The following is a 26,756-nucleotide window of genomic DNA, read 5'->3' as shown; positions in this document are numbered from 1 at the left end:
CTAGCTCAAGATCCGCAGTAGGCCAATAAGAACTCCAGACTGATGGCACCTTGTAGTCTGGCACTATACCAGTAGAGTAGCTTGAGGGAGCTACATGGGGCTTCTTCCCAGAAAAAAGGCTCGAAATTTATAAGAGGTTCAGTAGTTATAGTAATAGTGAGAACAATTTACTTTTTTTTTAGTTTTAATTTTATAAAAAATTTCAGGCAACGATATTAGTTCTAGGATGAAAGTTCTTGTATTGTCTCAGTACTAAAGTGTTTAAGTTTTTGTGGAAGTGAGGGGGTATATGGATATGCCAACTGTGAATTGTAATTTCTTATTATGAGTACAGTAGTTCAGTGAACCTAATTTTGTAAATTAGTATTGGATCCTGTAACTCAAAATATCTTATCACACCTATTACTCCATATTTCATTTTGAAAGCAGTGTCAAGCACACAGACAACCATCTGGCAGTAAAATATTGCATTTGTATTGATGCAACATTGAATATTTTATATCATTAAACTTAGTATAGTGTATACATCAAGATAAGTTACCTTACATTGCACTGGTCTTTCACATCAGCAAAAGTTAATTATTATTTATCTTACCTTGTTCCAGACTTCCATCCACAGGGCACGACTAGCAGCTTCCAAATAGTCTGGGTAGAGAAGGTCAATGGCTGTCAAAAAGCATTGGGAACAAGTGATCCTTTCACTAACATCAACTCATGAGCATCCTGAAAATTAATTAAGAAATTTCATCTCGGAAAATGTCTTATTCTAGGAAAAACTTAGCTAAAATGTAAAGTAAATAAGTTGTTCATTTTAAAATTGTATTGATAAATGTTTGACCATTTACGATCAACAAAATATAAAGTATATTGTGCATTTACATAATAAAAAGAATACAGGAATAATTATAGCTACTATTATAATTTAACTATCAATGAATTATATGCACTGTACAGTACATCAAAATGAATTACATTAAATACACATTTTATAAGCAACCAACAAATCTGCCAAACAATAAGAGAAAAAAAATCACCTTTATCAGGCAAAGAACGAGGAAGGTGTTGCAAACTTAAGTCTATATGACCAAGCGTGCCGCCTCCTTGTCAAACAAGAGTGGAAGCTCCAACTCTGGGGGAGACTGAGTCCAACACAACAGAAAACTGAGACAGGTTGCCTTGTCCAGTAGAGCAGCCACTGCCTGGTAAACTGCAGCCCATTAAGGGGGCTCAGTTATGACCAAGAACCAATGACGACAGACCTTGCAACACCAAAAATGACAACAATCTACACCAGGAAAAACAGTAGAAACAGAAAACCAGCGTTGAATGTAATGAAACGCCATTTTCTATGTGAGCCCCAGAGGCTCCCTGAACCAATCCTAACTGATATGTGGTACAGTATATTAGTTTGTGGTCATCATTCACATGAGTTCTTATGCCTCCACATAAGAACTACCAGGTTCTACCACAACCCAGAACCTAGTTCCCTCCCAGCAAACACAAAACGTTTTGAAATCTTCATTAAAGTTTCATCATTGTTGTGGGGAGAGCAATCCGTTCTCACAAATTTAATAAGTCAATATTGACTTATTAAATATGTGCATAGGTGACATACTTAACATAATAGATACCCTTAAAAAGATTCATAGAAAACATCGACCTTACCTAACCTTGTTAGTATCTTAAGATAAGCATCTTATTGCTTCGTAATTACAATTATTACCTAACCTATAATAGGTATAGGTTAAGTAATAATTGTAATTACGAAGCAATAAGATGCTTATCTTAATATACTAACAAGGTTAGGTAAGGTCGGTGTTTTCTATGAATCTTTTTAGGGGTATCTATTATGTTTAGTATATCACCTATACACGTAGTTAATAAATCAATATTGACTTTACGAATTTGCGAGAACGGGTTGGGGAGAGATAAGTTTCATGTGTGATTCAACAGGCACATGTGCAACCTTTACCCCAAGAATGGTAAAAGTATTTGTTTATGTAATATGGCAAATGCTGCCTTTTCTTACACTAGTTTCACCTTTATTTATTAAAAAATATTTTGTTCATGTTTAAATATTAAATTTATGTACATTATACATATAAATTGTGAATGCTGTGACTTAGTTGTATGATAGGTGTGTGAAACATTTACTTCATCCCAGCAAACACACGTGTTGAAAACTTTCATCTAACTCTTCCCATAGGTGTAGGAATAACTTGCATTGAGAATGGTGCAGGAGAGCATTTGAGAAACTTTTAATCCAAAAATCCAATCACGTAGGTTTTATAATAAATGGTTTTTCTAGAACTATTTTGTTCCTAATCTATTACAAATAGTTTTTACATATTTAAATATAAAATTTATGGTGTTTTTTGTAAAATTCATTAATAAATTGTGAATGATATTAATGGCTGAATGAAACCTTCAAAATACATTTAGTTATTCTATGATCAGAAAAAAGTAGTTTTCCAATTTTTTTAAAAATTGTTCTTTTTAACACAATTTGACTCCTTATGCATTCCACTAAACACTAATATGTTTAAATATAAAATTTATGTATTATTCCCTAAAATAATTTATATAAATTGTAAATGATGCTGGAAAGTGGTGTGAAACATTCTGAAAACTTTTTGTTTTATACTTTGGCGTGTTTTTATTAACTGTCTCAAGTGCACAGTTTATCAAGCAAGAAGATTAACATTCGTCAACCCTTAAAATCTTATGTTATCTTGCGGGTGCAAAATGGGGGAATCTTTAAGAGCAGTATCTATATGGCAAATGGCGTTTTCCCTAACTCAAACAATGAAGGGTTTATTATTCTACACATATTTCTAATGACTCTTAGATGTTTACATTCTTTAAAGTATAGTTGTCAAGGCTGTGTCCATCACTCTCACCATCAGATTCTTAAACTCCTCTACATGTTCAACTATAATTGTTTCTATTCTGAATCTCCATGGACATTTGTATCCAAAATGAAACCAATGTGGTTTCCTTCAGCAGCCAGCACATTTGCTCATTCATTTCCACAGATTCCAACATGGTAGGGGATTCACAGAAATTTGACTATTCATATTGTAATCTATTATGAATGCATTTCCATATTATAAGACAAATACATGAGTTTATGATAAATTCGTTTTCTGTGATATAACATTGGTATGCTGTTTTTTCTTTAAACCCCATACTGAACTAAATCATGAGAGTACATATTGTTTATTAAGAAGCGTTACCACTGACCGCCAATCAAGTGCTCACATCAATTATAACTCTATAAGAAATAACACACAAGCCATGCCCAACTGTCGATCAACATTGACGCTGCACACACTCAGGCGCCTCGACTCAAAATTGCCACTCATCAGTCATATGGAGGAGAAAACTTTGACAAACTTCACCTATCATAAATAAGAAGCACCACCATTGATTGCCAAGTGCTCATATCAAGTCTAACTCTAAGAAACAACATACAATCGTTGCAAATAACCACGTCAACACGGACTCTGGACACGATACGTCTCCCAACATCATCACTCGTGCTGTTATCAAGATGGAAATGTAAGGACCTCTCCTATTGCTTATATTTACACAGCAATGTGCTGTTACCCTGCTGTTTCCCAGCCAACAGCCCTGCTTCTGTGCCAGGTAAGTCCTCTAAAGGCTCACCATAGCTACTTGGAACTTGTTATTCCAAGTAGCTGAATTTTAAAAGGAAGAATTTTAGAATAAATAAAAGAATTTTAAAGAGGAAGGGAGAGGGGCAAGGGGTAAGAGAAGGGGGATGAGGAGGAAGGGGAAAGAGGAGGGGGGGGGGGAAAGAGGGAAGTGGTAAGAGGAGGAGGATAAGGTGGGAAGGGGAAGAGAAGGGGGAGGGGGCAAGAGAAGCGGATCAGTGAGAAAGAGGAGGGGAGGGGAAAGAGAAGGAGGGAGGGGGAGGTCAGGACGGGGGTAAGAGAATGGGAGGAAGAGGGGAAGGGAAAGAGAAGGGGGGATGAGGACGGGGGAAGAAGGGAAGGGAAAGAGAAGGGGGATGAGGAGGAATGGGAACAGGAGGGGGAAGAGAAGGGAGATGGGGAAGGGGTAAGAGAAGGGGGATGAGGAGGGGGAAGGGTTAAGAGAAGGGGGGGATTAAGGAGGGGGAGGGGTAAGAGAAGGGGGGATGAGGAGGTAGAAGGAAGAGGAGGGGGAAGAGAAGGGGGATGAGGAGGGGGAAGGGGAAAGAGAAGGGGGGGATAAGGATGAGGAGGGGTGAGAGAAGGGGGGATGAGGAGGAAGGGGGGAAGAGAAGGGGGATGAGGAGGAATGGGAAGAGGATGGGGAAGAGGGGCATGTGTGTGAGTTTGTGCGTGCTCCTGGGTACACATGAGCGGTGTAGTCAGGACCATAACGGTCATCGCGGTGACCGTGTCTGAACACTAGAGAGAGCTTTCAAATTATGAAACGAAATGATGTAAATATAAAAAAATGTCATAAATATGCTGCAAGGAAATAAGACATGTCAATGCAATAATATTATGACAGGTTTAAAAACTAAAAAATTGATGGAAATATTTCTGAATTCAGATGCTATAATGTTGAGGTATAGTTTGAGATTTTGAACACTGCCACTACCCCCCTTCCCCCCCCCAGAGGCCGCAGTCTGCCTGTAGGCCTTGTCTCGTGAACACGTGGTCGTTGCTCCTACACGCTCCTACACAACCCCCCCCCGCTCCTACACAACCCCATGTCCCCTACAGGGGGGACATGATCACCACATTCAAGATTCTGAAGGGGATTGATAGGGTAGATAAAGACAGTCTATTTAACACAAGGGGCACACGTACTAGGGGACACAGGTGGAAACTGAGTGCCCAAATGAGCCACAGAGATATTAGAAAGAACTTTTTTAGTGTCAGAGTGGTTGACAAATGGAATGCATTAGGAAGTGATGTGGTGGAGGCTGACTCCATACACAGTTTCAAGTGTAGATATGACAGAGCCCGATAGGCTCATGAATCTGTACACCTGTTGATTGACGGTTGAGAGGCGGGACCAAAGAGCCAGAGCTCAACCCCCGCAAACACAACTAGGTGAGTACAACTAGGTGAGTACAACCCTACACGCCCCTACACAACCCTACACGCCCCTACACAACCCTACACGCCCCTACACAACCCTACACGCCCCTACACAACCCTACACGCCCCTACACAACCCTACACGCCACTACACGCCCCTACACAACCCTACACGCCCCTACACAACCCTACACGCCACTACACAACCCTACACACCACTAAACAACCCTACACACCACTACACAACCCTACACACCACTACACAACCCTACACGCCCCTACACAACCCTACACACCACTACACAACCCTACACGCCCCTACACAACCCTACACGTCCCTACACAACCCTACACACCACTACACAACCCTACACACCACTACACGCCCCTACACACCACTACACAACCCTACACGCCCCTACACAACCCTACACGTCCCTACACAACCCTACACACCACTACACAACCCTACACGCCACTACACAACCCTACACGCCCCTACACAATCCTACACACCACCACTTAACCCTACACGCCAATACACGACACTACACGCCTCTACACGCCACAACACACCCCTACACGCCACTACACCACGCCAACACACACCTTTACACGCCACTTTACGCCACTACACTCCCCTACACAACGCCAATACGTGCCCCTACACGCCTATACATGCCCCCTACACGCCACTTCACGCCCCTACACAAACCTCCATGCCACAACACCACGCCAACACACGCCATTACACACCTTTACACGTCACTACACGCCACTTCATGCCGCTACAGGCCCCTTCACAACCCTACACCACTCCAACACACGCCACTACACGCCTTTACACGCTACTTCAAGCCACTTCACTCCCCTACACCACGCCAACACACGCCCCTACACGCCACTACATGCCCCTACACGCCTCTACACGCCCCTACACGCCACTACTCGCCCCAACACACCACTACACACCCCTGTACGCCGCAACAACACCACGCCAACACACGCCCCTACACAACCCTACACACCACTACACCACGCCACTACATGCCCCTACACAACCCTCCACGCCAACATATGTCCCAACACCACGCCAACACACGCCCCTACACCACGCCCCTACACCACGCCAACACACGCCCCTACACCATGCCAACACACGCACCTACACGCCACTAACACGCCCCTACACGCCACTACACACCCCTACACGCCATAACACCACGCCACTACACGCCTCTACATGCCCCTACACGCCACAACACCAATACACACCACAACACCAGGCCACTACACGCCCCTACACACCCTTGTTCACCACCACACGCCAATAAACAACCCTACACGCCACTACATACGCCCGTATACGACACTACACGCCCCTACACGCCACTACACCATGCCAACACACGCCACTACACTCCCCTGCATGCCACTACATACTCTTACACACCAAAACACCACGTCACTACATGCCCCCTACACACCACTAAACGCTCCTACACACCACTACACCACGCACCCCTACACAACCCTGTACGCCACTACACGCCCCAACACGCCACTACACGCCAACACACGCCCCTAAACAACCCTGTACACCACTACACGCCCCTACACGCCACTGCACGCCACGACACGCCACTGCACGCCACGACACGCCACTACACAACCTACACCACGCCTACTACAGGCTACTACACTATTCCACTACACTAGGCTACTACACCAGGCTACTACACCACGCCACAACACTACATCACGCCACTATACCACACCATTGCCCCACGCCACTACACCACACCACTATACCATGCCATTGCAACATGCCACTACACCATGCCAATACACCAGGCTACTACACAATAGTACAACAGCTCGCCACTATTCCAGGCTACTACATGCCACTACACCATGCAAGTACACCAGGCTACTACACCATGCCACTATACCACGCCAGTGTACTACACAGCTGCACCACGCCACTACACCACGCCACTACACCAGGCTACTACACCACACCACTACACCAGGCTACTACAACATGCTGTGGGAACCGACCTGTGAGATTTATATTTATTTAATTTATATGAATTTATATAGAATTTATATTTACGTTAATTTATATACTTCGATAGCAATTTGTATAATGATAATTGGACTGTATTTCTGCAATAATCTCATAATCTCACAAATCGATCCTCTACACATTAGGGGGGGTTTATATTAATTGAATTTATATATATGCAGCCAATCAAACTACAGTATTAGACTACACATATTGAAGAGGTTTCTTATCTTATTTGTACAGCAGGCCTTAGTCCACCAGGTATAACCAGGATGTAGACACCACATTTTCCTCGTGTGAGGTAGCTTCCATCACCCTGGTAACTGATGCACAAAGCATGCTTCCTCGTCTTGACCTGTCAAAAGGGCGCTAGCTGTAAAGCCAGAATCCTAATATATGACAGCTATATCAGAGAAAACACTGTACATGGAACCATACAGACCTAGGCTTAATAACCTTTAGTATGAGGCGATCTCGTGCTCTAACCGGACCACCCTACCTAATGACATTAATGGCCATAAATGATAGATAAATGGATTTCGGCAGAACACTTAACTTGAATTTGTTGACAGCGTGTTGATGATGGTACACCTTTGGTTTCCATAACACTTCGTCCAAGTAAAATTAACAGGAGTCGAATTGCTCCCATGCCTCTGGTCTCTTACAATAACAATGGCTGACCACTCCCCCACACTGACGCCACTGGCCTACATTGTCCAGATGACAGTAAGTGATAGAAGGGTCACATTTACTCTACTTTAATACTGATAATTAAGTTAATTTATATGAGATGTTTTTATGATGGTAAAGTCCAAAGACTAATGTATTTAAGAATAATTCCCACCATAATAGGTGGTGAATTATAATAGTATGTGGTAATGATATCCCGTTTTCTATAGACGGAAATTCGACTACAGTTACATTTTCTATGGGTAACTTGTTTATACAATACAGCAGCAATTATTATCTGTCTGTATGATATTATTAAATGGTGTCGGATTTTCCGACACATGCCACTACACCAAGCTACTACACCATACAACTACACCAGGCTACTACACCACACCACTACACCAGGCTACTACAACATGCCACTACACCAAGCTACTACACCATACAACTACACCAGGCCACTACACCAGGCTACCACACCACCACAACACACCAATATACCAGGCTACTACACCACACCACTGCACCAAGCTACTCCACCACGCCACTACACCAGGCTAATACACCATGCCACTATAACAGGCTACTACACCATGCATCTACACCAGGCTACTACACCATGCCACTACACCAGGCTACTACACCATGCCACTACACCAGGCTACTACACGCCACTACACCAGGCAACTACACCACGCTACTACACCACACCACTACACCGGGCTACTACACCATGTCACTACACACTACTATACCATGCTACTACACCACATCACTACACCATGCTACTACACCACACCACTACACTATGCTGCTACACCAGGCTATTCCACCAGGCTACTACACCAGGCTTTTACACCAGGCTACTACACCACGTCACGACACCAACCAACTACACCACGCCACTATACCACGTCACTACACCACGCCACTACACCACGCTACTACACCACGCCACTACATGCTACTACACCATGCCACTACACCATGCCACAACACCACACCCCTATACTAGGCAACTACACCATGCCATTACACCAAGCTACTACACCAGGCTTCTACACCACACCACTGCACCAGGCTACTACACCATGCCACTACACCAGGCTACTACACCATGTCTTTGTACCACGCCTCTGCACCGCACCACTACACCAGGCTACTACACACCACTACACCAGGCTAATACACCAGGCCACTACACCAGGCTACTAAACCGTGTCACTACACCAGGTACTACAAGCAACTACACCACGTCACTACACCACACTACTACACCATGCTCCTACACCAGGCTATTACACCAGGCTACTACACCACACCACTACTTCATGCTACTACACCAGGCTACAACACCACACCACAACACCAGGCTACTACACCACGGTACTACACCACACCACTATACCACACCACTATGCCACTACACTACACCATGCCACTACACCAAGCTACTTCACCTAGCTACTACACAACGCCACTATTCCAGGCTACTACATGCCACTACACCACGCCACTGCACCATGCAACTTCACTATGCCACTACACCATGCCACTACACCACACCACTAGACCACACTACATCACCACGCCATTACACCAGGCTACTACACCACGCAACTACACCACACCACTGCACCACGCCACTACATTACGCCACTACACAATGCCACTACACCAGGCTACTATATCATGGCACTACACCACACCACTACACTATGCCACACCACTACACCAGGCTACTACACCATGCTACTACACCACACCCCTACACGTACTTCACCATACCACTACACCAGACTACTACACAACACCACTACACCAGACTACTACACCACACCACTACACCAGACTACTACACCACACCACTACACCAGACTACTACACAACACCACTACACCAAACTACTACACCACACCACAACACCAGGCCACTACAAAATGCCACTACAACACACTACTCCATCACGCTACTACACCACACTACTACAAATGATAAATGAATAAAACTGATGGACACACGGCCTTTATTATGATGCTTTATTTTACCAAAGGTAGAAATATAGTTTTATATATTTACATTTCCTATTTTATTCATATTTGAGCATTTTAACTTGAAACACTTTATAAAAGGTGTCACAAAGTTTCAAATTAGTTACAAAAGGGGTCACAAACTTTCAAATTAGGGTACAAAAAGGGTCACAAAGTTTCAAATTAGGTACAAAAGTGGTCACAAAGTTTCAAATTATGGTACAAAAGGGGTCACAAAGTTTCAAATTAGGTACAAAAAGGGTCACAAAGTTTCAAATTAGGGTACAAAAGGGGTCACAAAGTTTCAAATTAAGGTTAGGTACGTAGTATTTGGTTAAAAGTTTTGGAAACCTATTTAATTCCACACAAAATAACGTATCTAATTCGTGAAAACAAACGTTTCCAAGACTTTCAAACACTTTCCAGGAACGTTGTGGAAACTTTAAATTGTTTGCTGGGTTATTATGATATTGCTAAAAATTGTTTTTATAATCCTGTTTGCTAAATGATGTATTCAGTAATACTGTTTTTATGTTTAAATTATATTTTGGTACTTTATGTATAATACATCAACATAAATGGAAAATGCTGTGGCATAGATGTATGAAGGACACACGCAACATTTGATCTACCATTTTTCTAATAAAAAATTTGAGTGCATCAAAATACCTCTTTATCACATGCGTCTGTATTATAGTAGATTTTACATTAAATATCACTGAAGTACAAATAGATGGTACAACTAGGCTAGTACAACAACATGAGTGCAACTAGGAGAGTACATGTAGCTAGGTGAGTACACCATGGTGAACACTGCTAGATGGATACAAGTAGGTGAGTACAACTGCATGAGAACAACTAAGGGGGGCGGCATGTAGGTGAGTACAACTTGGTGAATACTGCTAGATGAATACAAGTAGGTGAGTACAACTTCATGAGAACAACTAGGAGAGTACATATAGGTGTGTCTAACTTGGTGAGCACTGTTAGGTGAATACAAGAGTTGTAGGGATGAAGGCGTATGGGCCCCTTCTTTCTGGGAAAAAGGGCTGATATGTCACACCTGATTCACCGAAGTTTGGAAGAAGGGCCAATATGTGACACCGGATTCCACCGAATTAAAAGGAATTAAATGGAATTAAAAGTTTCTTATGGGGAAAATAATTTCTGAGTTATTAGAAGTTTGTTAAGGATTTCTTATGAGGAAAATATGTTCATAGAAGTTTGTTAAGAGTTCATATGAGAAAATAATTTCCGAGATCTTAAAAGTTTATTAAGAGTTTTTATGAGAAAAAATATGTTCAAAGAAGATCGTTAAGAGATCTTATAGGAGAAATAATTTCAGAATTCTTACCGAGAATAAAAGTCATAAACAGTTATTTTAGACTGTATTCTTTTAAGTAGAATTCTTACTTAGAAACGAGTATGTCTGTATAACTAAAACTGTAGCTTTAGCCAGCTCCATGAGACGTCATTAATTATCCAGCCATCCCCTCCCACGCCCACCCCTACCTACGTCCCACCCCCCTCCCCCTTCCCGCCCAACCTCATCGTCGCCTGTTCCAACCTCACACCCTCCCGCCAAACGCCGCCACCAACTCACCGCTGTAATCTTAACTTAACCGTCGCTCCCCTTGTCTCGACCAGTTACCTTACCCCCTTTCAATCATAATTCCGTATAACTATTTTAGACATCATAATGTTAGTTCCTTTACATTAAACGAGTTAGTTTTACACAAATCAACCGAGTCAGTAAGCAAGTTCTAGCTCCTGTCCCTGCTTAAGTCCCCTGTCGTATATTAAATACTAACAGTCCAATCCCCCTAAAATTTTAAACAGTCTTTTTTCAGACATAGTAAATCAAATCAATTCAGTAAAGAAGCTCCAGCTCCTGTCCCCCCCACTATAGTTCCCTCTCATATCTTCGTTAATACCTAATTAATCCCCCTGAAATTTTAAACAGTCATTTTTCAGACGTAGGAAAATACAATAATTTAGTTAACGAGCTCCAGCTCCTTTCCCCGCCTTAAATTATCCCCGTAACTTCTTTACTAACAGTCCAATCCCCTAAAATTTTAAATAGTCATATTTCGTATGTGTTAAAATAAATCATGTCAGTAAGCAAGTTCTAGCTCTTGTCCCCGCCTTAGTTTATCCATGTAACTTCTTTACTAACAGTCCAATCACCCTAAAATTTTAATCCGTCATATTTCAAATGTTGTACAATACAATAATTTAGTTACCAAGCTCCAGCTCTTGTCCTAAGTCTTAGTTCTCTCGCACATCTTCGTTGATAACCCATTAATATTCATAAAATTTAAACCCGCTATACTTCTAACTGAGTAAGTAAAGATAACACATTTACCGAACTCTAGCTCTTGTCCTCCGCCTTAGCTCTCTCGCGTATCTTCGTTAATAACCCATCAATTTTCCTGAATTTTTTACCATAGGTTTTTCAGACATAGTAAATAGGTTGCAAACAATTATCAAACTCTAGCTCTTGTCCCCCACCTAAGTTCATTTGTACAAGTTCTTTAGTAACCAACCAATTTCCCCGAAATTAAAGCAGATATACTTCAAACGTAGTAAATCAAATCAAAACAGTTAACGAGCTCCAGCTCTCGTCCCCCAACCTTAGTTCTCTCTCGTATCTTCGTAAATAACCAATAAGTTATCCTGAAATTTATAACTGCTGTATTTCAGACACAGTAAGCAAGTAAGTAATTATCAAAAGAAGGCACAAACCGGGAAGGCTATGTAGCACCATCAAATGTGCCGAATAATCAGAGGGCGCTAAATATCACCAAGGATGCCAATACTAGAACAAAAATGCATAAGACGCACCGAAAGGAATGACGAGAGAGGAAGCTGTGGAGAAAGAGATGGAGATGACCCCGAAGGCCAAAAGAATGAAGCTGGGATAGAATATGATATTGCAAAGTGGTGTCGTAAGGCTTTTCCAGGTCAAAAAGGACGGCAACAACGGAGGTCCTCGCAGCAAAAGCAGTACGAATATAGATCTCCAAATTCACCAGGACATCTGTCGTGCTGCAGCACTTGCGGAAACCAAATTGAGAAGGGAAGAGGAGGCGATGGTGTTCCAGGAACTACATCAGTCGAACGTTAACCATATGTTCAAAGAGTTTGCAGACACAACTTGTGAGGGCAATAGGGCGAAAGTCTTTAGGGGAAGTTCCCAGACACCCTGGTTTGTGAACAGGGAGGACAACGGTATCGAGCCAGTCCTCAGGGACTGACGAGGACTCCCAGATCCGATTATACAGACTCAGTAAATACTGAGACGTGCACGGAGGGAGATGGCGAAGCATCTCATAATGAATACCATCGGAGCCCGGCGCCGTAGAACCGCAGAGGGCCAGGTCAGAACGAAGTTCAGAGACAGAGAAGGGATCGTTATAGGAAAGTCGAAGACAAGTGCAGATATCTAAAGGACGAGACTCAAGGACAGGTTTACGAAGAAGGAAAGATTGGGGAAGTAAATAAGTAATTATCATAAGAAAGCACCAAACCGGGAAGGCTATGTAGCGCCATCAAATGCGCAGAATAATCAGAGGGCACTAAATATCACCAAGGATGCCAATACGAGAACAAAAACGCATAAGGCGAACGATATCAAAATTATCCGAGTCACCAAGAATTCTATTGAGGGACAAGTGACCGCGAGGGGCGGTCGGAAAGAAGACACACGCTCCTCCTGGAAGTCAGGACATTCAAGAAGGACATGTACGACCGTAAGAGGGACAATGCAACTAGGACAATAAGGAGCAGGACGGCACTCCATCAAGTGACCATCGGTTAAGCGAGTATGGCCAATACGCAACCTCGCCAGAGCTGTTTCCCTTCGCCGGTTACGGTGGTAGGAGGACGGCCACGAGGAAACACAACATTAAAGAGTACATAATTTGCTACCAGTAACAGACGACCAAGAAGCCTGCCAACGGGAAAGGATGGAGGAATGGATAACCGGGTAAAAGTCGGAATATGGAATACCTTTACGAGAGATGGGACAAGAGCGGATAGCTTCCTTGGCGGCAGCATCCGCACGCTCATTTAAAGACACACCAATATGGCTGGGAAGCCAACAAAACTGAACCGACTTAAATTTACTGTGAACAAGAAACAGCCAATGCTGGATCTCGACAACTTCTGGATGAACCGGATTAAAGGACCCGAGAGCCATGAGGGCACTACGAGAGTCAACAACAACTACAAAGGAAGACTGACAACGAGAAAGCAGGAGACGAAGAGCATAGAAAGTAGCATAAAGCTCCGTGGTAAAGATGCTAGTCACCGGGGGTAAGCGACACATATAAGTGCGATCAGGAAAAACAACAGAGTAGCCAACACCGTCCTCAGACTTAGACCCATCGGTGAAGACAGAAACGGAGCGGGAGTGAGAAGAAAAGTGGTCAAGGAAAAGGCGTTTTTGAACCGTAGAAGGGGTAAAAGCTTTAATGATATGGGTCAAGGAAGTACAAAACCGCGGAAGAGGGACTCTCCACGGGGGCAAAGAAGGAACAACACGAGGAGAAACATTAGAAATACAAACGGAAAGAGAATCCTGTAGGTGAGATAACCGGACAGAAAGAGGTAGGTGGTGAAGAGGAACAAGGAACCGCAGGAGGGGTAAAAGTTAAAGTACGGCAGAGGCGAGAGGAAGGATGTTGTAAGGACCGTGCAATATAGCGAAGACAGAAGCGATCACGGCGGTCCTGGAGAGACAAGAAGCCAGTGTCAACATACAAGCTAAGGACGGGAGTCGAATGAAAGGCACCAGAGCTGAGGAGCAACCCAGAATGGTGCAATGCATCAAGACGGCGAAGAGTAGAAGGAGAAGCAGACGAGTAAACATGGCAACCATAATCGAGCTGAGACAGTACGAGAGAGGACTGTAAAGCAAGGAGAGTGTGTCAATCTGCCCCCCAAGAAGTATGGGACAAGACCCGAAGGAGGGTAAGGACCTTAGAGCACTCAACACGGAGGTAAGAGATATGGGGAGACCAAGACAAACGAGTGTCAAGGAATAACCCCAAAAGCTTCGTGGAATCTTTGTACTCAAGGGGATGACCATAAAGTGACAGAGGGACGAAGAACGACCCGTTTCCGCATAAAGGTCATGGCACAAGTCTTAGAAGTAGAGAACTTGAAGCCATGATCGGTGGCCCAAGACGACATGGCATCAATTGCAAGTTGAAGCCGGCGCTGAAGGAGAGGCGAATCATCACCCTGACAGCAAAGGGTAAGATCATCGACATAGAGAGCGGAGAAGACACCTGAAGGAAGAGAGGATAGAAGACCATTGATGGCAACCAGAAAAAGAGTAGTGCTCAGAACACTACCCTGGGGCACACCTTCGTATTGCTGAAAAGAGGCAGAGAGAGCGGTACCAAGGCGCACCCGAAAGGAACGACGAGAGAGGAAGCTGCGGAGAAAGAGAGGGAGATGACCACGAAGGCCAAAAGAATGAAGTTGAGACAGAATATGATATCGCCAAGTGGTGTCGTAAGCCTTTTCCAGGTCAAAAAGGACGGCAACAACGGAGGTCTCCGCAGCAAAAGCAGTACGAATATAGACCTCCAAGTTCATTAGGACATCTGTCGTGCTGCGGCACTTGCGGAAACCAAATTGAGAAGGGGAGAGGAGGTGATGGTGTTCCAGGAACCACATCAGTCGAACGTTAACCATACGTTCAAAGAGTTTGCAGACACAACTTGTGAGGGCAATAGGGCGATAGTCTTTAGAGGAAGTTCCCAGAGACCCTGGTTTGTGAACAGGGAGGACAACGGTATCGAGCCAGTCCTCAGGGACTGACGACGACTCCCAGATCCGATTATACAGACTCAGTAAATACTGAGACGTGCACGGAGGGAGATGGCGAAGCATCTCATAATGAATACCATCGGAGCCCGCCGCCGTAGAACCGCAGAGGGCCAGGGCAGAACGAAGTTCAGAGAGAGAGAGAAGGGATCGTTATAGGAAAGTCGAAGACGAGTGCAGAAATCTAAAGGACGAGACTCAAGGACAGGTTTACGAAGAAGGAAAGATTGGGGAAGATGAAGACCAGAGCTAACAAAAGAAAGGTGGGTAACCCAGTTCGGTAGTGACCTGCACCGGGTCTGCCACAGGAGTACCACGGAGGTGAAGGAACGGTGATACATCGGGAACGAACCTACCCGCTATCTTGCAGATACGCTTCTAGATCTGTGGCAGGGGAGTTTCGGACGTAATTGTGGAGACATAAGAAGCCCAACATTCACGTTTAGCCGTATGGATGGCCCTACGGGCCACCGCACTCGCTTTCCAAAAGAAAAGAAAAGAATCGGCCGTCTGCCGACAGCGGTGCCTCTTCCAGGCTGCACGCTTACAGCGGACAGCCCGAGCACAGTCTGCATTCCACATTCCACCAGGGAACGCACTTCCGTGGACTCCGAGAGGAAGAACGAGGAATAGAGCGGAGGGCAGCATCGAAGACAGTGTCATGAAAAAGGAGGAGAGCGCGAGGGAAAGGCAGAAGGCAGAGGTCAGAGAGAGCAGCACTGAGGATAAATAGGTTCCAGTACGCTTTAGCAAACTGCCACCTAGGGAAGGAGAGGGAAGGACGAAAAGAGAAAAAGGAAACAAGGATGGGGAAATGGTCACTGCCATGGAGGTCATCAAGACCCTGCCACGTGAAATCTAAGTAAAGAAAAGAAGAGCAAAGAGAAAGATCAAGACAGGAAAGGGTGCCTAGTCCGAGAGTCCAAATTAGTGGGCTCACCAGAATTCAGAAGAGACAGGGAAGAAGAGAGGATAAACGGCTCAAGAAGGCGACCTCGGGTATTCGTCAGAACATCACCCCAAAGAGAATGACGACAATTGAAATCACCCAGCAGGAGCACAGGCTCCGGCAAGGAGTCCAGAAGGTGTTTCAGATCAGGAAGAGAAAGCGGGACACTCGGGGGGAGATAAATGGAATAAACTGTGTACCATTTCCCCACAAAGATACGAGCAGCAGAACAATGGAGAGGCGAAGGAAAAAGTAAGGGGACAAAGGGAACATCAGAGCGAATCAAGAAAGCAGAAGAATTAGGAGCCCCAGCAACAGCTGGGGGGGGGGGGGGGAGAGAAAGAAATAGCAACAAAAACGACCAGGACGAGCATCAAGCATCGGCTCCTGGAGACAGACACAAAGGACACAAAGCAAAATCAGAAGTTGGAGTTCGAGGAAATTGGCGTAATAACCTCGAACGTTCCATTGAAGAACAGACATCGACGAGAAGAGAAAGGACAACAACAGAGAACAAGGAAGAAACAAAGGCGAAAGAGCAACATAGCACGTTAAAGAATATCAGTGTCGGGATCAGGGTCAGCAAAGTCAGGGTTAGGGGGCATGGGTAAACTGAGCAAAGACGGAGGGAAGGAAGCGGGAGAACAGACCAGAGGTGGGCGGGCGGGGTCCGGAGGAGGAAGAAGAGGAGGAGACAACGGAGAGGAGAAGTCAAGGACAGCAGCAAGAAGAGGGGGAGTAGAAAGAGGGGAGTGCACCTCAGCAAGGGCAGCAACCGAGAGGGAAGTGGGGGCCAAAGAAACCTCCATAGCAGGAACAGGGGGCGTAACCACCGAAATGGGAGGGGAAGGAGCGATAGAGGCAGAAGTAGGGGCCGTGGAAGAAAGCAAAACCTTCTTACCCACCGGGGAGAAGGAAGGAGAGGAGCCAGGCTGACGCTTCTGACTTAAAGAGACAGGTGTCCCAGCAACTACATACTGGGCAACGGATTCTAGCATATCAACAGGAGAAGCTAAACGAGAGCACACACGACGGCCGTTTGGAGAGTGATGGACATCAGCCCGCACCGACAGGCGGCGGGGAGAGTCAAGAGACGGATGGGAAGGATGGGAAGGAGGAACGGAGGGAGAAGAGGAAAAAGACACAGGAGACAAGACAGACCGGATAGAAAGAAGGGGAACCCCATACAGAGGACCAGGAGGTGGATCCTTCGGGACAGAACTCAAAGGAACAGAGGAGGGGGCAGTGGGCGAATCAGGGTCCAAGGCCCGGAAACGGTTGTGAGTCTGAGGAAGTGGGAAGGACGAGGAGAGGAAGAGCGCAACACGCGAGCATAAGAGATATTAGCGTAAGGCGGGAGCCGGCGAACCTGGCGCCTCTCCTCAGAAAAAGATAAACACTCCCGGTGCTTCAAGTTGAGGACGGCTGCCTCAAGCTTGTAATGGACACACGCACGGGAGAAGGTAGGATGGGCCTCACCGCAATTGAGGCAACGAGCCCGGGGAGAAGTGCACTCTGACTTAGAGTGACCTTCACCACCACACAAAGGACAGAGAGAGACAGTTCCAAAGCAGCGGAGGGCACCTTGCCCAAACCTCCAGCACTTGTTACAGAGCCTGGGAGAAGGAATGTACTCCTGGACAGAGCACCTGGCACCAGCAAGAATGGCAGAGGGTGGAAGGGTCCGATCATCAAAGGTAATCTTCACAACCCGATGGGGTTAACGGCGACTATCACGAGGGGAATGAGTAAACGTGTCCACCTGGAGAATAGAATGACCCTGGGAATCAAGGATATGTCGAATATCGTCGTGGCAGTCTCGCAGATCCCGAACACCGGTCGCAACATGGGGTGAGAGGAGAATAGTGCCAACACTGGCGTTCAACTGAGCGTTCTTTGAGACACGAACAGGGGTCTCGCCAAGGCAGGATAAGGCAGCCAAGCGGGAAGCTGCATCCTGAGAAGGAGCAGCAACGACACGGGTACCGAGGCGAGTGGGGTTGAAGGTAACAGAGGCATCCATGTAATCAACAAGATGTCGATGGAGGGAGAAATCGTCAGGAGGCGCAGAATCAAGAGGGAGGAGATAAAAATATTTGGCCCACGTAGCGGGACCAAACAAGGCTTGATAGGTATCAGAACGGGAAGAAAATCGAGCGAGGGCGGCCGTGACGAGTACGGCGTTGAGAACCCCCAGAGAGAGAGGGGTTAAAAGGCGCAGTAGTTACAACTAGAGATGGAGCCACGCCAGGGGACGAGGTAGTCACCACTGGGGGCTTGGGGCTCGACCCAACCACAGAGGAGGGAGGGGAGCCGAGGGGAGGAGTCAGAGAGGCCAAAGGAGGAGCAAGGTCGGGGTCCAATGCAGCAGAGGCTACAGAGCCTGGTCTTCCAACACGGACCGACTCGGGGGCTTGGTCGCCCACCCCACGAGCCTGAGGAGGTAAAGGAGAAACAGTAGAAACAGTATTCATCATCGCTACGAAAAAGAAACATTCATTCACGAATGTGCCCCCACACCCACCATGGAGCCACAATTAGAGGCAGGACACCCAACAAGACGCTATCGCCGATCATGCCGGGGCCTCCTAGGGGTGCGTCGTGAGTATACGCCCCACAAACGCCACCTTAAGAACCGACAGTCTGTCGAGATCGGGTTCAGTGACAAAAGGAGGATTGACAATAAAAGGTTCCCGTCGCTCTCGATGTTGGGTACTACAGTTCTACGGGTGCAAGAGTATGCCTCCTCAAGCACCCGGGCGTCAAAATAGAAGAACTCCAAAGGAATAACCAAAACAAGCAAAAGGTCGGCAGGAAACGGCAAGCAGATAGGAGAAGAGGGGGGGGGGAGAAAAACGAAACAAAAGGAAAAGTTGCTCAGCACAATTGGAGAGGACGGCATCAGGAGCACAAGGCTACAAAAGGACAGAGGACTGTCCCAAGGAGCATCACACTCCGGCAGCCGCCCACCAAGCCCCCCTCATGGCATCAACGAGCTGAGCGGGGAGGAGGGGGGGTCAGACACAGTAAATAAAGCCAGTGCAGTTACCGAGTTTCAACTCTCGTTCTCTGCTTAGCTCAGTTGTACATGTTCTTTATTATCAGACCAAATCCCCTGAGATTTAAGATCACTATATTTCTAAAGAAGTAAAATAAATCAAGACATTAACCGAGTTTCAGCTCATGTCCTCCACCTTAGTTCAATGTTCATCAAATTAATTCAGATCAAGGCCTTCTGCAGTCTATAAAAGTAAACAACATGTCCATTAATACCCTTTTTTACCCTAATAAGCAATAATCACACTGTCAAAAATCACACCGTACCCTTTCCATCCCTTACCCCACCCGCTCCCTTAACTTTTCAACTTATCAAAACCTTCAATAATCCTAATGTATTTGTATATTTTCTCTATATTGTCTATGCTCTTCACATTTTCTTCCATGTTTTCTGTATCCACTCAATGTTCTACAAAATGTTCACAACATGTTCAGTTCATATTTTTCACCAGTTTCTCCATTTTTTCTGTAATCTTCGTAGCCTCATAATGTTCTCAGCACATACAAATCGTATTTTTCTATGTTCTTTACCATGTTTATGTTCTCTGCAAGTTCATATTCCCCGCATGTTCACTGTGCTCATCACCTTCACTTACATATTCCCCCGCCTATTCATCATGTTCATCACCTTCACTTAAATGTTCTCTGTTTTTAGTATATTCCCCATATGTTCACTTGGTTTATTAGCCTTATAATATTTTCATGTTCTCTGCAAGTTCGTATTCTCCACAAGTTCCCTGCCTTCAATATATTGTCTTACATGTTCTTTAGGATCAAACTTTTCTCATTTTAAGTAAAAGTATTCATTAATCAACTGAAATAGTTATTTTCATCATGTTTTCTGTTCGTTTCTTAACTAAAATAACACTTCTCTCAACTGAAAATAGTCAAGTTTAGCCAACACCGTTCTAACTAAAGCAACCTTTCACTTCGCTACAAATAGTCGAATGTAACTTCGTTCAATACCGTTCTTAACAGCCATTATGTTTTGTCAAGTAAGAAAAAAGAGCCAAATCTTTCATCTCTGTTCTTAACTGACATTATACTTTGTGGAGCACAAAAAATAGTCTCTGTCATCATATTTTCTTGTCTTTCCTCAACTAAAAATAGTCAAATGGAACATCGTTCTATACTTTTGTAACTAACAATATACTTTAATGAGTAAGAAAAATAGTAAAAGGTACTCTTCGAGACGCCAAAGACACTCTCAGAGAGACCAAAGTTACTCTTCAAGAAATCAAAGATACTCTTCGATACATCAAGGACAAAATCAAAGATACACTCAAAATCGTCAAAATACTACTCATGTCCGGAAAGGTTATTCCCAGAGTCATCAAAAGTTAATCTCAAATATCTTCATCCATTAAAGTTATTCTCAGAGACATCTAAAGTTATTCTCAGAGACATCAAAGTTATTCTCAGAGACATCAGAGTCATCAAAAGTTATTCCCAGAGCTACCAAAAGTTATTCACAAAGTCATCGAAGGTAATCTCTAACTCACTCTCGTTCATCAAAAGTTGTTCTCTAAGACATCAAAGTTATTCTCAGAGTTATCCAAAGATATTCTCATGTCCTCAAAAGTTAATCTCGGTCATCAAAGTTGTTCTGTAAGATATCTTCTGTAATGTTCTGTAAGATTGTTCTGTAAGATATAAGTTATTCTCAGAGTCATCAGAGATAATCTCTAACTCACCTTCGTTCATCAAAGTTATTCTCTATGACATCAATGTTGTTCTCTAAGACATAAAAAGTCATTCTCTATCGCATCAAAAGTTATTCTCAGAGTCTTCAAAATACTACTCATTTTCTCAAAAGTCATTCTCAAAGTCATCAAAGATATTCTCAGAGTCATCAAAAGGTATTCTATAAGTCACCTTTGTTCATTAAAGGTATTCTCTAAGACATCAATGATGTTCTCTAAGACAAATAGTTAATCGCTATGTCATCAAAAGTTAATCTCTGAGCTATCAAAAATACTACTCATGTTCTCAAGTCATTCTCAAAGTCATCAAAGATATTCTCAGAGTCATCAAAGGTAATCTCTAACTCACATTCGTTCATCATAGTCATTCTCTAAGTCATCAAAGTTGTTCTCTAAGACATCAAAGTCATTCTCAGAGTCACCAAAAGTTATTCTCAGTCATCAAAGGTAATTTCTAAGTCACTTGCATTCATCAAAGTTATTTTCTAAGTCATAAAAGTTATTCCCAGAAACATTAAAAATTAATCTCAGTCATCAAAAAGTTAATCTCAGTCATCAAATATTATTCTCTAAGTAACCTTTCGGTCATCAGAAAAGCTTTCTAAGACATCTTCGTTCATCAAACTTGTTCTCTAAGAAGTGAAAGTTGTTCTCTAAGACATCAAAGTTAATATCAGAGCAATCAAAGTTGTTCTGTAAGATATCTTCGTTCATCAAAAGTTGTTCAAAAGACACCCTCGTTCATCAAAGAAACTCTCATTCTTCCATCATGTTATTCTTTAAGACATCAATGATATTCTCTAAGACATCTTCAGTCATAAAATTTCTCTCCAAAATGTAACTAGTTCAGCTTTTCATATCAAACTTACATTTCTGTTAAAAATATATTTTCTTAAGACACTTTACCATTAAAACTGTTCTCTGAACAACACTGCATAAACCTACCTAACCTATCCTCCCCACCTAATATTACTTACCTAACATAACATCTCCTAAACCTAACCTAGCTTACATAACCTAACCTAACTTAACTTACCTATGCCAACTTAACTAACCTAACCTAAAGTAACTTAACCTATCATCACTTAACTTAACCTAACCTAACTTACCTATCCTAACTTAACTAACCTAACGTAACTTAACCTCTCCTAATCTAACCTAACTTAACTAACCTAACCTAATCTACCCTAACCTAACTTACCTAACCTAACTTTACCTATCCTACCTTAACCTAACCTTAACCTAACCTAACCTAACTTAACTAGCCTAACCTAACTTTACCTATCCTAACTTAACCCAACCTAACCTAACTTACCTATCCTAACTTAACCAAACCTAACTTAACTAACCTAACCTAACTTTACCTATCCTAACTTAACCCAACCTAACCTAACATAACCTATCCTAACCTAACTTAACCTATCCTAACCTAACTAACCTAACTTTACCTATCCTAACTTAACCTAACGTAACTTAACTAATCTAACCTAACCTAACTTTACCTATCCTAACTTAACCCAACCTAATCTAACTTTACCTATCCTAACTTAAACCAACCTAACCTAACTTACCTATCCTAACTTAACTAACCTAACCTACCCTACCGTAACTAACCTAACCTAACATAACTTAACCTATCCTAACCTAACTTAACCTAACCACTTTAATCTTAGTGTATTCATTATGTTATCATTTGTTCTTATTCCCCACCCTTTAACCTAACCTTTCAGATGTAGTTCATTTGTTTATTGTGGTTAACGTATTTGTTGAATATATTATCCTTATCCTAACCTTCCAGATGTAGTTTTGTTTCTCCTTTTGTATATTTTTTCCCGAACTCACCCTCCCGCTTAACATTCATTCCGTCTTTTACTTTGTTTTCACATATAAGTTCATTCTTTATCTTAGTAATAATATAAGTACAGTAGTAAAGAGACAGATCTACTAAGACTCGAATTTGAGAAAAGGAAAAAAATAAGAGAGCATGGGAGCAAAGGAGAGAGAAAATGAGAGAGAGTGTGAGCATGAGAGCAAAGAAGAGAGAATGAGAGAGCATTGGAACAAAGGAGAGAGAGAATCAGAGAGAGTGAGAGCATGAAATCAAATCAGAGAGAGAGTGAGAGAGAGAGAGGGCGAGGAAGAGAGAGAGAGAGAAAATGAGGGAGAGAGAAAATGAGGGAGAGAAAGGGAAAGAGATGGAGGAGGATAGAAAGGGAGAGAGAAGGAGTAGGAGAAACAATGTAAAAGAAGGAATGAAGATTAAGTGGGATGGTGGGTTAGGGTAAAAATATACAAAACGAGAAACAAAACTACATCTGAAAGGTGAGGATAAGGATGATATATTCAACAAATACGTCAAACACAGTAAATAAATGAACTACATCTGAAAGGTTAGGTTGAAGGGTGGGGGAATAAGAACAAATGATAACAATTATAATGAATACACTAAGATTAAAGAGATTAGGTTAAAGGGTGGAAGAATACGAACAAATATAACAAACATAATAAATACAACTTACGAGCAACTTGATGAACTTTAACAACTAACCCTTGAAATGCAAAAATGACCATTTGAGAAATTAACCCTTGGAACGAGTAAATGCCCATATATAACAAAAATCCTTTGAAATGCTTAAACACCCAATCTTTAACAAATAGCACTTAAAATGCATAAATCACCATTTGAGAAAAATAACAATTGAAACGAACAAATGAATATGAAACAATGATTGACGAAACACAAAAGACAAGCAGGAATAAATATGTAAGTTAGGTTAGGTTGGGTTAAGTTAGGATGGATTAAGTTAGGATAGGTAATGTTAGGTTAGATTAGGCCAGGTTAGTTAAGTTAGGTTAGGTTAAGTTAGGTTAGGTTAAGTTGGGATAGGTAAAGTTAGGTTAGTTAGGTTAGGATAGGTTAAGTTACGTTAGGTTAGTTAGGGTAGGTTAGGTTAGTTAAGTTAGGATAGGTAAGTTAGGTTGGGTTAAGTTAGGATAAGTAAATTTAGGTTAGGTGAGTTAAGTTGGGTTAGGTTAAGTTAGGATAGGTAAAGTTAGGTTAGGATAGGTAAAGTTAGGTTAGGATAGGTTAAGTTACGTTAGGTTAGGTTAGAGTAGGTTAGGTTAGTTAAGTTAGGGTAGGTAAGTTAGGTTAGGTTGGGTTAAGTTAGGATAGGTAAAGTTAGGTTAGGTTAAGCTAAGTTAAGTTAGTTAAGTTAGGATAGGTAAGTTAGGTTAGGGTAGGTTAGGTTAGGTTAGTTAAGTTAGGTTAGGTTAGGTTAAGTTATGATAGGTTAAATTAGGTTAGGTTAGGTTAGTTAAGTTAGGATAGGTAAGTTAGGTTAGGTTATGTAAGCTGTTACTTATCGTTCGTTACGGCTCGTGACCCTACAGCAGCCAAGCTTTAATTACGTCTAGGGATACCACTGCTGCTCTCTAAAGCGGGTCACCAGTATAACCCCTTGATAAGTAATGAGCACATAAATAAAAATCTTCCTTTAGGACTGAAGAATAGATACAAAATATTATATAGATATATATTCAAGACAGTATAATATAAAAACACAGATGGTCAAGTTAACTTATACAACAAACAAAAGGTATTGTCCTTCTCCTAATATAGTATAATAACATATGGCACAACAAGAAGTAACAGACTTATCTCCCACATGTTACTCCATCGAGTCCCGTTCAGCTACTGACTCTCGCTCTGTCGCTTACCCCTAATTCTCTCCCATCTGCCTCATCCCAGGATGAGGGATGGAAACTAAGGACTTTTTTCATATTTAAAACTAATTGAACAACCACTTGTTCTCAAAACACACAAAAATGCAAATTACAGATAATAGTTACTTACAAAATATATAAGTACAATGCCACCTGTTTAATTGCAGAAAATAAACAATTACCTAAACTAAATAAAAGTGACATCTGGAACTCCCAACTGAACAGGTCCAGCTTTCCCGAATTTAACAGGTATTAGACGTGTGCAAAGCAACCGGGCTCCTGTCTCCACTGACGCTGCCACACCACACGATAATTTACCAAAAACACAATGTGTGTACATATACAGGCAATGATATAATAGAACAAAAAATGTTATTTTAAATTTATATACGTATTCTACTAGGAGTACGTAACACTTCCACCTCCAAGAAAAAAAATGCAATAGATTGAAGATCAATGGCATTTTTTCAAAGTAAAATGTATGACACTTGAGATTTATGGCCTCAATTACACCAAACATGTAAAAGTAATAAGAACACATTTCTGGACAAAAATGAAAACACTCCAAATATAGTCTTACAGGAAACTCAGAAATTTCAGTCTTATGACTATGTTCTACATATGTGTCACTGGAGTATGCAAATTTATCTCTCCAAGGTACTATCTCATTTATTTCACTTTGTTGCAGATCATATTTCACACTCCTATCTACAACATTATCATTATTAGCATGAATAGAATTGTCAATAAAGGTAGCTGCTTTCACACAGTTATCATGGCAATTTAGCTTTTCATTTGTTTCTACTATTTCTCTAAGATCAGTTCCGTATTTCCATGTGATCCCTTTTCCACATGGTGAAGTTTTCCAAGACAGACTCCATTTTCCATTACTCCCTTTTTCTGGAGCTGAACTGCTTAATTGAAGCTGACTGGATGTTAAGTAGATTTGGGACTTCTCCTGGGTATGCTCTGACACAGACATCTGCTCTTCATCACTCTTGATCCTCTGTGGAACACATACTCTCGCCCAATGGATACTAAAATTAGAGAAATTAGCATTAAACCTCACAATTATGTATAAAACTTTCCCATTCATAGAACCTTCCGAAACACAAGACACCGACTTAGCAAACCTTTGACCTTCAAACCAAGAAATACAACCCAAGATAAGTGCAAAGACTACCTGATCGAACTGACTCAGATGATCCATAAGGAACACAGAAATCAATTGCCTCATAACTCTGTCATAACGATCAGTGAAAGAAAACAGGCATATGCCTAGGCACCATATCTCAATCATAACTCCGAAGACAAGTTCACACCCCCTGATGGTGAACTTGAACACAACACACACTTTCATCAACCGTCTAGTCTTCCAAAAGACTAAATAAAACATGCCGAAAACTTTACAACCCTCACCATCACTTCCCAAGTGATTTACGTCTGATGACAACCAATCAACCAAGAGGTTTAAGGGTCTTAACATCTTGAAGATGAACAGCAGATTACCTGGGAAACACCCAAGGATAATCTGTAACCCTTCACAATGATTAACTCTCGGTAGGATAACCTTATCCTCCAACTTGAAATACACACCTGGAGCCTCAAACATCTGCTCCCCAGTATGATTTAATCCTTCACCCACAATATGAC

At 42.7% G+C, this 26,756-nt stretch overlaps 1 pseudogene; it reads right to left on the bottom strand.

The window, feature by feature from the left end:
* Nucleotides 1–221: 221 nt before the first annotated feature.
* Nucleotides 222–26,756, bottom strand: part of LOC138353655 (glutathione S-transferase kappa 1-like) — a 67,524-nt pseudogene continuing 40,989 nt past the window's right edge.

Source organism: Procambarus clarkii, chromosome 59, assembly GCF_040958095.1.
Source record: "Procambarus clarkii isolate CNS0578487 chromosome 59, FALCON_Pclarkii_2.0, whole genome shotgun sequence".
In the NCBI taxonomy this organism is placed as follows: domain Eukaryota; kingdom Metazoa; phylum Arthropoda; class Malacostraca; order Decapoda; family Cambaridae; genus Procambarus; species Procambarus clarkii.
The sequence above is the reverse complement of the archived record's forward strand: the minus strand, read 5'-3'. Positions and strand labels throughout refer to the sequence as shown.